Genomic DNA, 14,366 nt, shown 5'->3' with positions numbered 1-14,366 from the left:
TTTTTTTTTAATTTTTTTTTTTTACTCAAAGTATGTTTTATCCTCCAACTGATAAAAATATGGAAAAAATGTGTAAAATAATAAAATTTATATATATATATATATATATACAAAACTGCTCGTGGTATTCCAGTATTCCATTTGGCGTTTCTTGATATTCAAAGCTCACCAAGTGCCAACCTTGGTGATTATATTTCTGGTATGGTAAAATTTTGTGTAAGATTATTCCATTTTAAGTGTTTAGATTTAAATTACACCCCTTAAATCTGACATGGACGATCGATTTAGTGCTAAACAGGAATAAAATGTTCTTTCACTCAATTTTTTGGGCAGTTCAATATCATACTTGAAAGGATATTACACAACAGTTTTTACAGTGTTTCAAACTCATAAAAGTGTCGATTTTCTTTTTCATTTTCTGCACCACTTAACAAGTAGAATTCCCAAATAAATTTAAATAATTTTGAGCCACAAGACACAAAATACGTATTTAAATGATTAAGTACATTTACTAAATGTGATCTTTTTTTCTCTTTCTTTCAGATTTCTATTAGTGGATAATCTTTATACATTCTTTGTATCCTGACAAGATCGAAGACACAAAAAGAAAGTAGGATTTTTTTATTAATATTTACTCCAAATATTTTCTTGTATTTTATTAGGTCTTCAAATTTCGTAAATGCTTATTTGCCTGCAAATATTTTTCAACACAATACCATCTTCTAATTTAACACGTAAAACATATAAAAAGAATTGGTTTCTGAACGTTTTTTACTTATTTGTAATTTATTTTCTTAGTCATTATTTGCTGTCATATTTGTCTATATTTCAGTTCCTTAAATCTCGTAAAATTGTATTTCAATTTTACAGATTCAAAATTAAAAAAAAAGAAATAAAAAAGCATTTAAAAAAGGAAAGAAAGGCAATATATTGTAATGAAATGTACTCGAAAATGGTTATGTGTAGCGCATTTCCAAATTATGCTGCCTTAGCTATTAAATATGTAATTATTACTCATAAATAATAGGTAATTAAGTTCTTCTATCATTTTATTTTTTTTGTTGGAAGGAAATTGATCAGAAAGTTATTTCAGTTAAAAGTTATTGATAGTTATTGATTTAACCCCAATATTTTAATAATTTAACCCTGAGAATTCTCATTCTAAGAATTTTTACAGGTTTCCACCAGAAGAAATATATTGATAAAAATTGAATAGCTGTAATTGTAAATTAATGTTAATGCTTGTAAGAATTCTCTATTTTACGCTATACAGTTAGGGCATATATTTACAGTTAGAAATCTTGTAGGAATTACAAACGTACATTGTTTTTACAAAATAGCATATAATTATATTCAGAAATAAATTAAGATAGCTATTTATATCTAAACTCCTTCACCATATAAAATTAACGATTACAAACGATTATAGTTTATTGAATACAGTGATAAAAAATATTCTCAGATTCATAATGGTGACTTAAAGTTCCCACTGAAAGTAATTCATTGAATTTCAAAGAGTAAAAACTAAATTTTGTGTTGAGCTCAGTCTTTTAGATATAAATTTGGGCAACTAATATTTTTCTGACTATTTTAACTAATTATGTAAAAAAAAGCTGACCTCATTATTTAATTTATGTGTTCAAATTGAGTTCTTAATGATTTGAAAAATGTTGAGATTATATTATTCAATAAACAAATTCTAATAATTTAATTCCTTGCAGTGACCTTTTTAGTTAAGTTTACTTCGTAAAAGTTCATATTTCCCTGTTTGGTAGCATTTATAGTTTAAATAAGTTATTTAAAAGTGATCATTGTGTTTTAAATACTAAAAATACAAGGAGAAAAAAAAATGGTAAAAGTGTTATTAACGTGCTGCATGGTTACAACACTTCTGGTAGAAGAAACACATAATTCTATTAATATAAGCCGAAATAAACAGTATTTAAGTAATTCATTTAGTAATTTTTCCGTTTCTATAGTAGCTGCTTACCAGAAATTCTTGTTTTCAAATGTGTAGTTCTTATTACTAATATATTTGTAAAAAATAAAAAACTTAGAAGTAATTTAGACCAAATAAATGGTTTTTATGGCCATGTTCTAAGGTATTATGAAAAAATTATCAAACTTTATGACAATTATCGAATTTTATCACTTACTATAAAACTATATTTTACTGTTAATTAAATCACCAAAACGCTTCTGTAAAATTTATCGAGCTTTTTGATGTTCCCATACAGCTAGAAACAATGTATATTTTACCATAATCTACTAGTTTTGATCATATTTTTCTTTTTTGGAGTAAAATAAAACATCGAATGTACGCAAAGGTTTGTTTTTAAATTAGTCCAAAAGGAAAATAGATTTTAATAACTGTTATATTATAAACTATTTTATAAAAATACTATTTGTTTAATAAAATAGTAGGTCATAAAAAACTTATAAAAATATAAAATTTATAAAAAAAAATATATTTTTCATTTCTAAGTGTTCAACTGCTTATAATATGCAAATCCTGAATAATAATTTCATATTTATATTTAATAAAATAAATTCATATAAATATCTCATTTTATATTAGAGTTAAAAATTAATTCAATACTTTAGTTACAAAATTGACTAAGGAAAAATAAATAAACCATGTATAGTGCAGCATAATTTTAAATGCCTGCCAACAAAGTTTAAAATTAACATCATATCAAATAGCCCTGCATTTATTAAGTAAAACTAAATGAACACTTATTCGCAACTGAGAAAATGAAATTATTAATTAAATCTTTGTGTGACCCTAACAGCAACAGCTTAGGCTGGCAGCTCAATCAATCAACTTTAAAATACACTGCATAGCTCAGAAATTCTTAGTTTCTGAAATACTCGTGGTCTGGAGCTGTTAATAAGGTTCGTAATCTTAATAACCACGCAATAAATTTAAGGCAAAATTCCAGTTTTCGTTTAATTTTTTTACTTTTTTTCTACTAAACTAATATCATTAAGTATTATCATTTAATTTATTTGTTTCATTAAAGTTGACTTTTTCTCAAATTTAATTTATAAAATAATTTGATTAAATCTTGGGGAGAGTTTTTATGGGTAATTTAGTTGAAAGCGTATGAAGAGATGCGTTTATAATGTTTTTTTTTCCGTTGAAAATTCTCTGGAATTGCTGGTAACAATAACTTTGGAGTTCATTAAGGAATGAAATATATTTTAAGCGCTATGCATAATGGATTCTTAGAATTTTTAAACTTTCATATGCAGTTAAGTCAAATCACAGTTGGATATGAATTCCTAACTGTACAGTAAATCTTTGCAGTGTATAAGAACTATCTTAGTATCGGCATATATACCAGCGTTTTAGAATTTTATTTATGTTTAATGTTTTTTCAAATGCTTAAAAAGAAGAATTTATATTTTACGAATTTTCTATTAACTCCCTTCGAGACTTAGCAACTCCATTTAATAAAGTTCTACTGAACATACAATATATTATGCATGCGTTTTGTTTTTGTACTACATAATCATTATATTAAGTAGATGCACCATAAGGGTATCAAAACCTGACCGTTGTAAGCTTTTTATTTTATTTTTTTTCTATTTACCGCAGTATATGCTTTAATATTATATTACTGATTTCATTTGTCATAAAATCATTTTTATTTGAGAAAAATCTATATAATTCAAGCATATATGCAATGATTTGAAAATCATTTAGTGACCTTCTTACCTAGCTACTATTCCGTATAGTGATATCTTAGCAACGATTTAGTTTGTTTTACTTTGAGAACTTCAGTAATAAAATAATACTAAACTAATTAAAGTAATAGTTTTGTTCTTCAATTAATTATCATAGTTCAGGAATAGGGATGATCTGCGCAAAAAGCTTAAAATCTGGCATCTATGCTTCATGCTGTCTTGAATCTGTCAACTTGGTACCTTTATTCCAGGCCGTATTGAAACTATATATATATATATATATATATACATCGANTATATGTATATATATATATATATATATATATATATAAGTATTTCTTTAATTTATACTCACGTGTATTCTACCTAACATGTCATTAAAAACAGAAATTAATTTGGTGATTAAAACCTTCTCACAAGAAAACGTAAAACTTGGCATGTAAGTTTCACACTGGCGTGATGCTGTATATCACACTCTATATTTTGTCTTGAAGCTATGTCATCTATATTAATGCATTTTTTTAAACATTTATACATATGTGTATTCTACCTAAACATGTGATTCAAAACAGAAACTTTGGCAAGTAATTTGCAAATTAATCTGGTCAATTAACATCCTTACAAGAGCAAGAAAAAATATTTACAATTTGTATTTAAAATGGAACTTAACTCCAGGATTTACATATTAATGGAAATAGCGGTGTTAAAGAACCACAAAAACTTAACACATTCTAATTGAACTTCAAAGCTATCAGTTCTTTTTCCTCCAGGTAATAGTAGAATTTACTTGTTTCGATTGCAACAGTTGATTCTAGAATTTTCTCCAGAGAGCGCTTGGATCCGATTCGAATCAAACTTATTACTCAGTTTTTCCATAGGGACCAATACTCATTCAATCACTATAGGTCCAGAATTGCGTCTCATTACCAATAAAAACAAAAATAGAGGTCAAAAAACGATCCATTTCGCTAATTAAAGCCTAATGGACCTTCCCGATCGCTAAACATCAGAACACTTATTCTAATCAAAGAAATCAATCTCGCACAAAATGCTCCACTGGGTAAGGTGTAATAGCTCAGTGTGAATATAAAATTATACCCACTACCCGAAAGAATTACTGCAATCTTAAAAGATTTGGGTGTTAGGAGTCCTAAAGCTGTTTCCCAAAAGTACTCAAGCTCAGTAGTTTAGAGTTTTTTTTAGAAATTTAATATATTCTAAACAATTTTAGTCCAAAATAGGAAAAAAAATAAAATGACTTGCAATCCATGAACTTAAATAGACAAAATTTGTATTAGAACTGAATTTTGTTTTGAACTATATTGAAATTAAAATAATCTAAGATACTATAAAATAGGTTTGAGATATTTTTAAAATAGATTAACTAAAACACGAAAATAAAATTACCGTACAATACAATACTGACATTTTAGGTAAAAAAACATAATCGTACTTATAAAAACCAAAATATACGGTATTTTAACTATTTATCTGAATGGTTTACCTGAATTTCTGGCTCTACTTAATGGTTTTATGCCATGCTGTTAGGTATCATGAGTACCAATTCTATCCCTTAATGTATTATATGATATTCAAAGCTCTTACGGTAAGAAAATAATTACTGAGCATTTTGGTGTTCTCATACAGCGAGAAACATGATAAATTTAATCATATTCTGGCAGTTATGATCATGCTTTTTTCATGCAGTACCATATGAACAATTTTAATTAAAAAAAATTATTGTACAGTATGTTTGAGATACATCGCAAAGTTTAATGTGTCTACATTATAGATGCATTTTATCAATTTAGATCAAATTAGAACAGTTTTGAACAAGCTTATTAAAATATTTAAATGTTCTCTAATGCATTAAACGCCTATTGAAAATGTAAATTTCAAGCCACGCTATCACATATAATCACATTTTTTCACATTGCAATCATAATTAATAATCGCATAATCACAATCATAATAATCACAAATTTTAATTAGCGTTGAATATGAAAATATCACGATTTCCATATAGGCGGAAAAATTACGCTGTGTATTATTCTGTTTTCTCTTAAAAGGGACATTTGATGTGATGAATAGTTTGATGTGAAATAGTTACGCTTTGAAATAATATAGTTTGTTTATATATAATTAAAAGTGTGGCTTAAACATTGTTGATATTACCCCAAGCCATTAATGAAGATAATTGCTTTGAAATATCTTTGATCTATAGTATTTTTTTAATAATATTTTAGATACTTAAATGTAATATGAAAATGCAATTTCATTGGTTTTGTAAATTGCAAATAATTTTGAGAAGCACAGATATTGATTAGAATATCATGAACTAAAAAATTAGAATGCTTAAATTAACTTGATTTAAGTGAAATTGAGATTTAATGGACTCATTATTAGAATATACTTTAACCCTAAATATTCGGGTGTTGTAAATCTTGAAGAGATATAAAACATGAATTTGAATTACAAAATTTCCCAAACTTTACAAATTCCAATTTAATTTATTTCGAAACCAAATTAATTTTGCTTTGCAATATGAATTTTTTTCTTGGTGGAAAAGTTTAGTAAAATTGCGTACCAAATATAAACTTCATTTTTAAAACTTTATTAATTAGCTTTCCAATTCCAAACTTTATTTTGAAGCAATCTAAAAACGAAACTAAGATACATATTAATAATTTAAATTAACTATCTTATCCCTAAGCAATTAATATTAATTTAAGTTTTGAAAAATTGTGCTTACTAAGTATTGAAATTCAATTTTTGCAAGGATATTTTTTAATAGTTAGCAATTTCTCATTGCAACACTAAATTTTATTAAAACTATAGATATAAGATAACTTCCATATCCCAAGTAAATACATATTCTTGTATATAAAAAACTGCTCTTTTTAAATATTGAAATAAAATTTTAAAAAGGATATTCCTCTTATATTTTACTATTTTACAATTGGTATTATTAAATTATATTAAATACTTCTCTTAGTCAGCTGTAGTTAATTGAAAGATTTCTAATTGAATAAAAATGTAATATTTATTTTCGCAGTTCAACATAATTGCTTGATGTAATGAATCATCATTTTGAACTAAGAACAAAAATTATATCTTAACAAAGACAGATTTAAGCTCGTAATTATTATTCTTTTGCGTAAAATGACTATTATATTTAGCTTCGTCCGCATTGACAATTCCTCATTCATTCAATTTGATTAGGGGCTTTCAATTATAGGGAACACTAACAAAACATCTTGTACAACGACAGCTACAGTCATACTTAATGATGATGCATAGCTAGTCATCAAGTAACATCATAATCTATCAATCACTATGAAGGGAATGATATTTCTTTTATAAAATATGTCAATCTCTACGTGACTAAACTTATGATAGGCATATTATCATGAATCTTTGATGACTTCGTACATGATTTTAGTTTCAAAAATATATCTACAGTTTTGTCTTTCTTACTAACATTGAGATAAACTTATGAGGTTTGAGGAAAAGTGCCATGACATCTATTTAAAACATCTCTAAGCTTGCTTCTAATAAAAATTTGAAATCTAAATTGACAGAACACCAAAAAGAACAGATTTTTTTCCTGTATCTTTGTTACAGCCTTTACTACAAGGATTTATTTAATTTTGTTTTACTTTTATTGTATAAAATTCAATTTTATATTTAAAATTTCAGATATGGCTTTTAAAACAAATATATTTGGAATTACCAGTCTGTTTAACTGGGTTGAGGGTGTATGCAAATTTGTATCTATTATATATAGTTCTTTTTCCTCCAGGTAATAGTNTTGTGTTTAAGTTTACGCGTTATTTCACCATTTATAAGAATGTCCTGTAATTTGAAAATTGCGAGTTCTTCCGGTTTAGGTCCTTGCCGTCGGCCTAATCATGGTGAGTTTTTGTGGTTTTCCTCCCCATGTAACGCAAATGCGGGTTAACTCAAAAAAAGTCCTCTACGAAGGCAAATTTCTCCCTATCCAAGAGTTCCCTTGTCTTCTGGATTGGGTTCAAAATTACAAGTCTACGAAGGTGAACAACCTTCCTAACCGACCTTCCTAAAACAGGAAGACATTTAGAAAACTTCCGAAGTATTCCTCCGCTTATGTTATGCTTTACGAGGCAATGTGTGAACAGGCTTCATATTCTAGGAAGTTTTATTATTGTGAGTTTTGTTTAAATGCACGCGTAATTTTAACATTCATAAGAGTTTTTTGTAATTTATAAATTCTAACAGTTCGTTAGCCTAAAGCAAATTTAACAAAATTAATATCACAGTGCAAGGGTAGTCATGTTTTGAGTGTTATCCCTTATTTGGCAATATTTGTGTAAAATAGCACAGTTTGATTGAATCGTTTGAGTTGCAGCATAGCACGCTTGCAAAGTCTCGCGATTTACTTTATTGTTAGATTCGTCGAAATTTAAATTGGAAGAACGCGTTATATTGTAAACACTATTTGTGTAATAATATCGGATGGCGCTCTTTTTCAAGCTTAGACGTTAAAATATATCGGAAGTAGTAACCCGGACGAATTTTAACCAATAGCTAACCAGTACTTAGCTTTACACTGTCAACTATCCATAGTTAATTCAGTTCTTGCTAAACTCACTACACCCCAACGTCCTTTTTCCAATCCTAATAGAGAACTTATTACTTCACCGTTTCTCCCCCTGTTTGTAATAGAATTCCAAATGTCCTCTCTCGTTTCGGTTTTAAAGTCATTTTTACGCTTGTTAACAAAATCAATCTTGTTAACAAAAGTCTCATAAAGATCCTTCCAGCTTTGATAATCGCAATTACCACATTTCTCATCAATCAGCGACAGCGGAAACACCTCATGAGTGAGGGACTCACCCACCCTGTATATATATATATATATATATATATATACATATTCTCCACAGAACCCAAATTTGACATGTTACGCGTATGATTTTTTTTAAAAAATTAAATTATAAAAGTAAATATTGTTAAAACTATCAAAACTCAACTCAAAAACTCAGTGGCGCGACAGTCCATAGAGGGCCAAGGCCTACTGTGCCCATCTCAGTTTTCTTGACCTTGGGCTCTGGGGTGCAGGAGCAGATGTTCCGGTCAGGTGGTAAACTATCAAAACAATTATGAAATATTTTCATTTGACCTTGATTTGATCTTCCAGTAGACACTCGTAAGTGAGATTTGCACTACAGATAAAATTCGTTGTGTATTTTGAAATCTAATGGAACTGCGAAAACCAGACATAGACCATTAATCCGTCATTCTTTGCCTATTTTCCGCCACTGTCTGGAATTTATGCAGTTAATATTGCCTAATGTTCATATGTTTCGAATAATTTTGGTAACAATTGCCTTGATATAAAGTCTGCAATATAAGTAGATAGCAAATATTTTCCTATTTTTAATGTTAATTATGCGTTTCTATTTCTATATTGCGTTCATAAACTTGATATTGAATGTGTCAACATTTCGGTTGAAATACTTAAAATTTTATTTCTTTAACTTTGAAATCATTTTAGTAAGTCTATAGTCATTATATATTGTTGTTGACATTAATGCTTAGAATAATTTTCTATTTCTAAAATGTTCGTTTTTATTACTCTAATAATTACTTTAGTAATTATATTTAGGAACACTAATATAATAATTATACTCCTAAAAAACCACATTTTACTGTCGTGTACCTGTAAAATTGGACAGAATTTTTACGTTGAATATCTGCTGGAATGCTGAAATAATTCGAAAATTTCAATTTAAAAAATATGCATGATTTTCAGATTTAATTTATGTTTAATTATTAATAAAATAAAGGTATTACATAATAACATAAAAGTATCTATCAGAAGATAAATATAGATATCCATACGCCACAGTATAGCCTATCATTATCTAATATTTCCCAATTTCTTCCTTAGTTCCTGTATATTTGAAGGGATATATCATAAGCATTTGCATTAGATATATTATACCAAATAGAACATAATTTATTTCAATGCAGTGTTCAAAAGCTACTGTATTTCGCATATTAACTGACAAGAAATCTCCAGCGAAGCTGTATTTTTGAGAAAAAATTTATAAACAATTTCTCAATATTTCAAACAAAGTGAAAACTGCATTTCAATCTTCTTAATTCCTTCTTTACCTATTATCTTCAGCTTTTTATAATCCATAATTATACAATGCATGATGTAAAAGAGTTTCAAAGTTATTTGCTATCAGTCAAAGCATGAAATTATATCATTTAAAGATATGCCTTATCTTAAATCGTATTTATTTATATCATGTTTCATGAATTCATGATTTTTCGATAAACATTTTGTTTAAATGTTCAAAATTCTAATATGCCTGTTATTGTGAATGTTGATCTGAAGGAAAATATTAAAGCAATATATTACGTATGTAGATTCCTTTTTTGTAATCTTCTGTTTATAAATGACACTTTCTTAGCTGTTTTGGAAATATCTGGAAAAAGATACATATAGATATCTATACGCCGCAGTATAATCTATCATTATATAATATCTCCCAGTTTCATCATTAGTTTCGGTATAGTTGAAGGGCAGCATCATAAACATTTGCATTATTTATCTTATACCGAATAGAACCTAATTTATTTCAATGCAACGTTCAGAAGCAGCTACATTCTGCATTGTAACTGACAAGCAATCTCCAACGAAGCGAAATTTTCGAGAAAAAGGTGATGAACAATTTCTCAACATTTCAAACGAAGTGAAAACTGCATTTTAGAAAAGAAAGTTTCAAAAGGAAATATTTTTCTCTCAAAGAAATCTCAATTTTTATTATTATTTACTGTTTCTTTTGTTTCATTCCTTGGGATTTAAAAAGGAATGAGATTTAGTGCATCGTATGCTGTCGCTCATCACGTGTCACGTAAAGGCAGATATAAAATAAAACAAAAAAGTGGAAAAAAGAGAAAAGGCAATGTTATGAGAAAGTGCCGAACTAAAATAAATGAGATTTTATCCTAGTGCTTCATGCATCTAGGGCTTTTCTAGAAATGTTTGAATAACGTGTCATTTCCGTAAACACATTTGACGATTTTGACAGCAAGCGTGTGTACCATATGCTTATATAATTTAAATTTGCATTGAAAATCATCATTTCCAACGAAAATATATTTATGCGTATGTAAATGTGAAAAATCATCTGAACATTTTTTGTTGAAGTAAATTTGCAGTTAATTTTTACAATTTTAATTACATTAAACGAAGTGCAATTATCAACACACTTTTATCGGTGAAGAAATTTTAAATGGTCAACAATGTTGAAGTGAATTACTTTTTGCAAAGTTTTACAAATGCTGAATTTTTTAAACTTGTTTTTACTCAAATCCATTGTTAGTAAACAATACCAATATCAACAAAAGTAAACTTGTCCAGGCTATATTACACAGAATATATCTATATAAATTTGAAAACTGGAATTTCCAGAAAACTGCTACCATATGAACGGAAAAATTACCAAATGAATGGTTTAAATACAGTATAGTTTAGTTCAAACTACGAAAATTGCCAGTGCTTCCTACCACTAATGTCATTAACATACAGTATGGTGATATCAGCAGATTTTTTCCCTCCTTTTCTGACATATTTTCTGTTTTTTGGTAGTGATCTTATGTTTTACTGTCAGAGTTTGAAAAGTTTTGCAACATATTTTCAAATTCGAAGGAAATCACATTGGTAGCATGAAAATTTTATATTTGTTATTAATTTATGCAAATTACAGTATATTTAAATTAATAATTCTCGCTTATAAATGCATATTTTCCAAAAAGCTTATTTAAATAATTTCTTTGCAAAATTTTTCAATAATATTTATTAACTTCATCCATGAGAAATATATAGTTAATTGTAACCTAGAATGGTATGTATATATAAGTTTGTCAGAGTTTAGACTGTAAAAAATTATGGAATCAAATTACAATAAAAAGTAACTGTATTTTAGCTGCGTTATCCGTAAAATCTACTTTACAAAAAAGCTCATTTTTATCGTAAAATAGTATACCGTATTTTTTTCAGATCTATTTATTTAATTACAGTCATTCAGTGATTTTTTATTTTATTTTGTATTATAACCGTAGTTGAGCAGCCTCCCGAATTTTGTGCTTACGACGACAAATGATTAACTCCATAGTCTTGTAATTTTAAACCCAATCCAGGAGACAAAAAAACTCCTGGATCAGTACCCCCTAATTAGGAATGGGAACAGGGAGAACTTTGTGCCCCGAATGATTTAACGTGCATCAGTCACCATATACTACACGGAAAATCTTCAGCCCACAGGGATTGAACGCACGACCTCTTGAGCATGTGCCGAGTGCCCCACCAAACAGACTCTCCCGATTCTTCAATGATTTTATAGTATCCCTTACTGTAAAAATTGCTGTGTATCAGAATTTTTGTCCCATAATTCCGGCGAAAACGGAATTTTACGGTAAGATAAATTGGCACCCAGCGTGCTGGTATTTTTTACCGTAATTTATTCCGGAATTTTTCACAGTGTAGAACATTTGGATCACATGTAAATTTGATTGGTAATAAATTGCTCATCATTTAGTGGACAATGTCTACCCTTAGGTTATGTAGTTGATTCCTGTAACAACAGGTACAACAATCCCTGGAACTATAGAAATATAAAATATAATCAAGAAATACACTCATAAATATAAATAAAAAAGTATACTCAAATTTAAATGACCTTCAATTTGTTTATGAGATAAACATTAACGGCAATATATCTTTATGCATAGTGGAAACTATTTAATTATTAGTTTCTTAACTCTGATAAATACAAGAGCAAACTTTATAAAGTTTTCAAAATAGCGTCTTTCTTTAAGTGGATTGTGATTTGGACCAACAAATAGACGTTCACTAAATGCTTACATGACCCTTAATTTTAAGTGCGTGGATAAATCCATTAGCATTAAATACTTTTTTGCTTGTATTAATATAAATATTTCGAACACATTGCAGACTTTAGATCTTTTAAAACCTTACTGAGAAAGTTTCTATTCAAATTTAGTTTTCAAATTACTCGTAATTAAAGTAATTCGCGTTATCACATGCTTATAACCTCACAATTAATTGTCTGTTGCATAAGGCTAACTCGTCTAATAAAATACATCTTCATTTCAGATGCTCCGGATTCCAACCGAGATTTTCATTAAATTATGTAACAATTTAAACGTTGTAACGCTTACGATTCCGCTAAAATTTACATTAAAACATTCAATTATAATTTTACATACAATTTTATTCTAGCGCATTAGACATAAAATCAGCATTATATTAATATAAATAACAATTAATTCAGCCATAAATAAAGTTGATAAATTTTTTGAAGTTCTTAACAGGCAAAATTTATTATATTTTTCAGTATTAAAAAATTTATTACAAAATGTATTAGTTATTAATTATAAAATTAATAATTAGTTTTAAAATAATTAATTATTAATAATAATTAATTTTATAATTATTTATAATAATTGTTAATTATAAAATTAGTAATAAATTATCAATTATAAAATTTATCATATTTTTCAATATTAATTTAACCATAGTTTAGCAAAAGCAGTAAGATAAATACATAGTATTAAAAAAATATACGATATGAATGAACGAGACAACATATTCATAGTTAGACTAAACAAATTAGTTGCAGAGTTGCATAAGTTAAATTAGTATTTGCTGCATTTGTTTAATAATATATTTACATTTATACTTATTATTTACAATGTCTTTAATATTACTAATTTAAACAATTAGTAATATAAAAACATTAGTTACTATTATGCCAAACATAATCTTTAAAAGTACAAAAACGTTTTGAAAATCACGATATATTCGATAGCTTCCCTAATATCACGCGTTCCAGTACTACGCGTCCTAGTATTAAACGAAATCTTTACATTACTATATTCCTCATTTTTGAATTTTTAACTGCAAAACATATTGTCATCTTGGGCTTAGATTTTTAATAATGAAACCTAGAATATATTTTTCATAGTGAAACCTAGTATAGATAGATATATTTTTAGACTAGTTTTTGAGGGTAAAAAACTTACAAATGAGGAATGCAGCAACGTAAACCTTTCTTCGAATATTAGGAAGCTAGCACCAAAAGGGTTGATCCAGTATTTTAAATCTTTGCAGAAATTATTAAAAAAAAAAAACTTTAAATATTTCCTGAAAACGTTTAAAACGATTTTCTCAAGTTATAAATCAATTAATGATTTTTCATTTGCTATCAGCACAGGTACTATACTTGGAGCTCAATATAAAATACAATTTCAGATTTTTATTCATTTCTCAGGAGCAAACAGTAAATCAATAACATTTAAAGAGTTAAAACACAGCATACCAACATACCATTATTATTTTATTCATATATATATATATATAAAACCATTTAGAACTCTGAGTAATTGTTCTATTTTATGTTTAGAAGTATTGATTATAATAGAGTGGGTTTGTTACCGGTAGGTAGGTTAGTGCATTTACGTCGCACTAGAGCTGCACAATGGGTATTGGCGACGGTCTGGGAAACATCCCTGAGGATGATCCGAAGACATGCCATCACAATTTTGATCCTCTGCAGAGGGGATGGCACCCCCGCTTCGGTAGCCCAACGACCTTCACG

At 27.7% G+C, this 14,366-nt stretch overlaps 1 protein-coding gene across 3 annotated transcripts in view; it reads left to right on the top strand.

Moving 5' to 3' along the window:
* The window catches only part of LOC107447483 (leucine-rich repeat-containing protein 24-like), a 475,982-nt gene that overhangs the window by 137,445 nt on the left and 324,171 nt on the right, over positions 1 to 14,366 (top strand). For all 3 annotated transcript variants that reach the window (XM_071188145.1, XM_071188146.1, XM_071188147.1), the window contains one exon: positions 544 to 610. The gene's annotated coding sequence lies outside the window, so the exon portion shown is untranslated. The remainder of the gene's footprint in view (positions 1 to 543; positions 611 to 14,366) is intronic.

The sequence above is a fragment of the Parasteatoda tepidariorum genome, chromosome X2 (assembly GCF_043381705.1).
Source record: "Parasteatoda tepidariorum isolate YZ-2023 chromosome X2, CAS_Ptep_4.0, whole genome shotgun sequence".
Lineage (NCBI taxonomy): Eukaryota > Metazoa > Arthropoda > Arachnida > Araneae > Theridiidae > Parasteatoda > Parasteatoda tepidariorum.
Note: the sequence above shows the minus strand (reverse complement) of the source record. Positions and strands in the feature narration are given on the sequence as shown.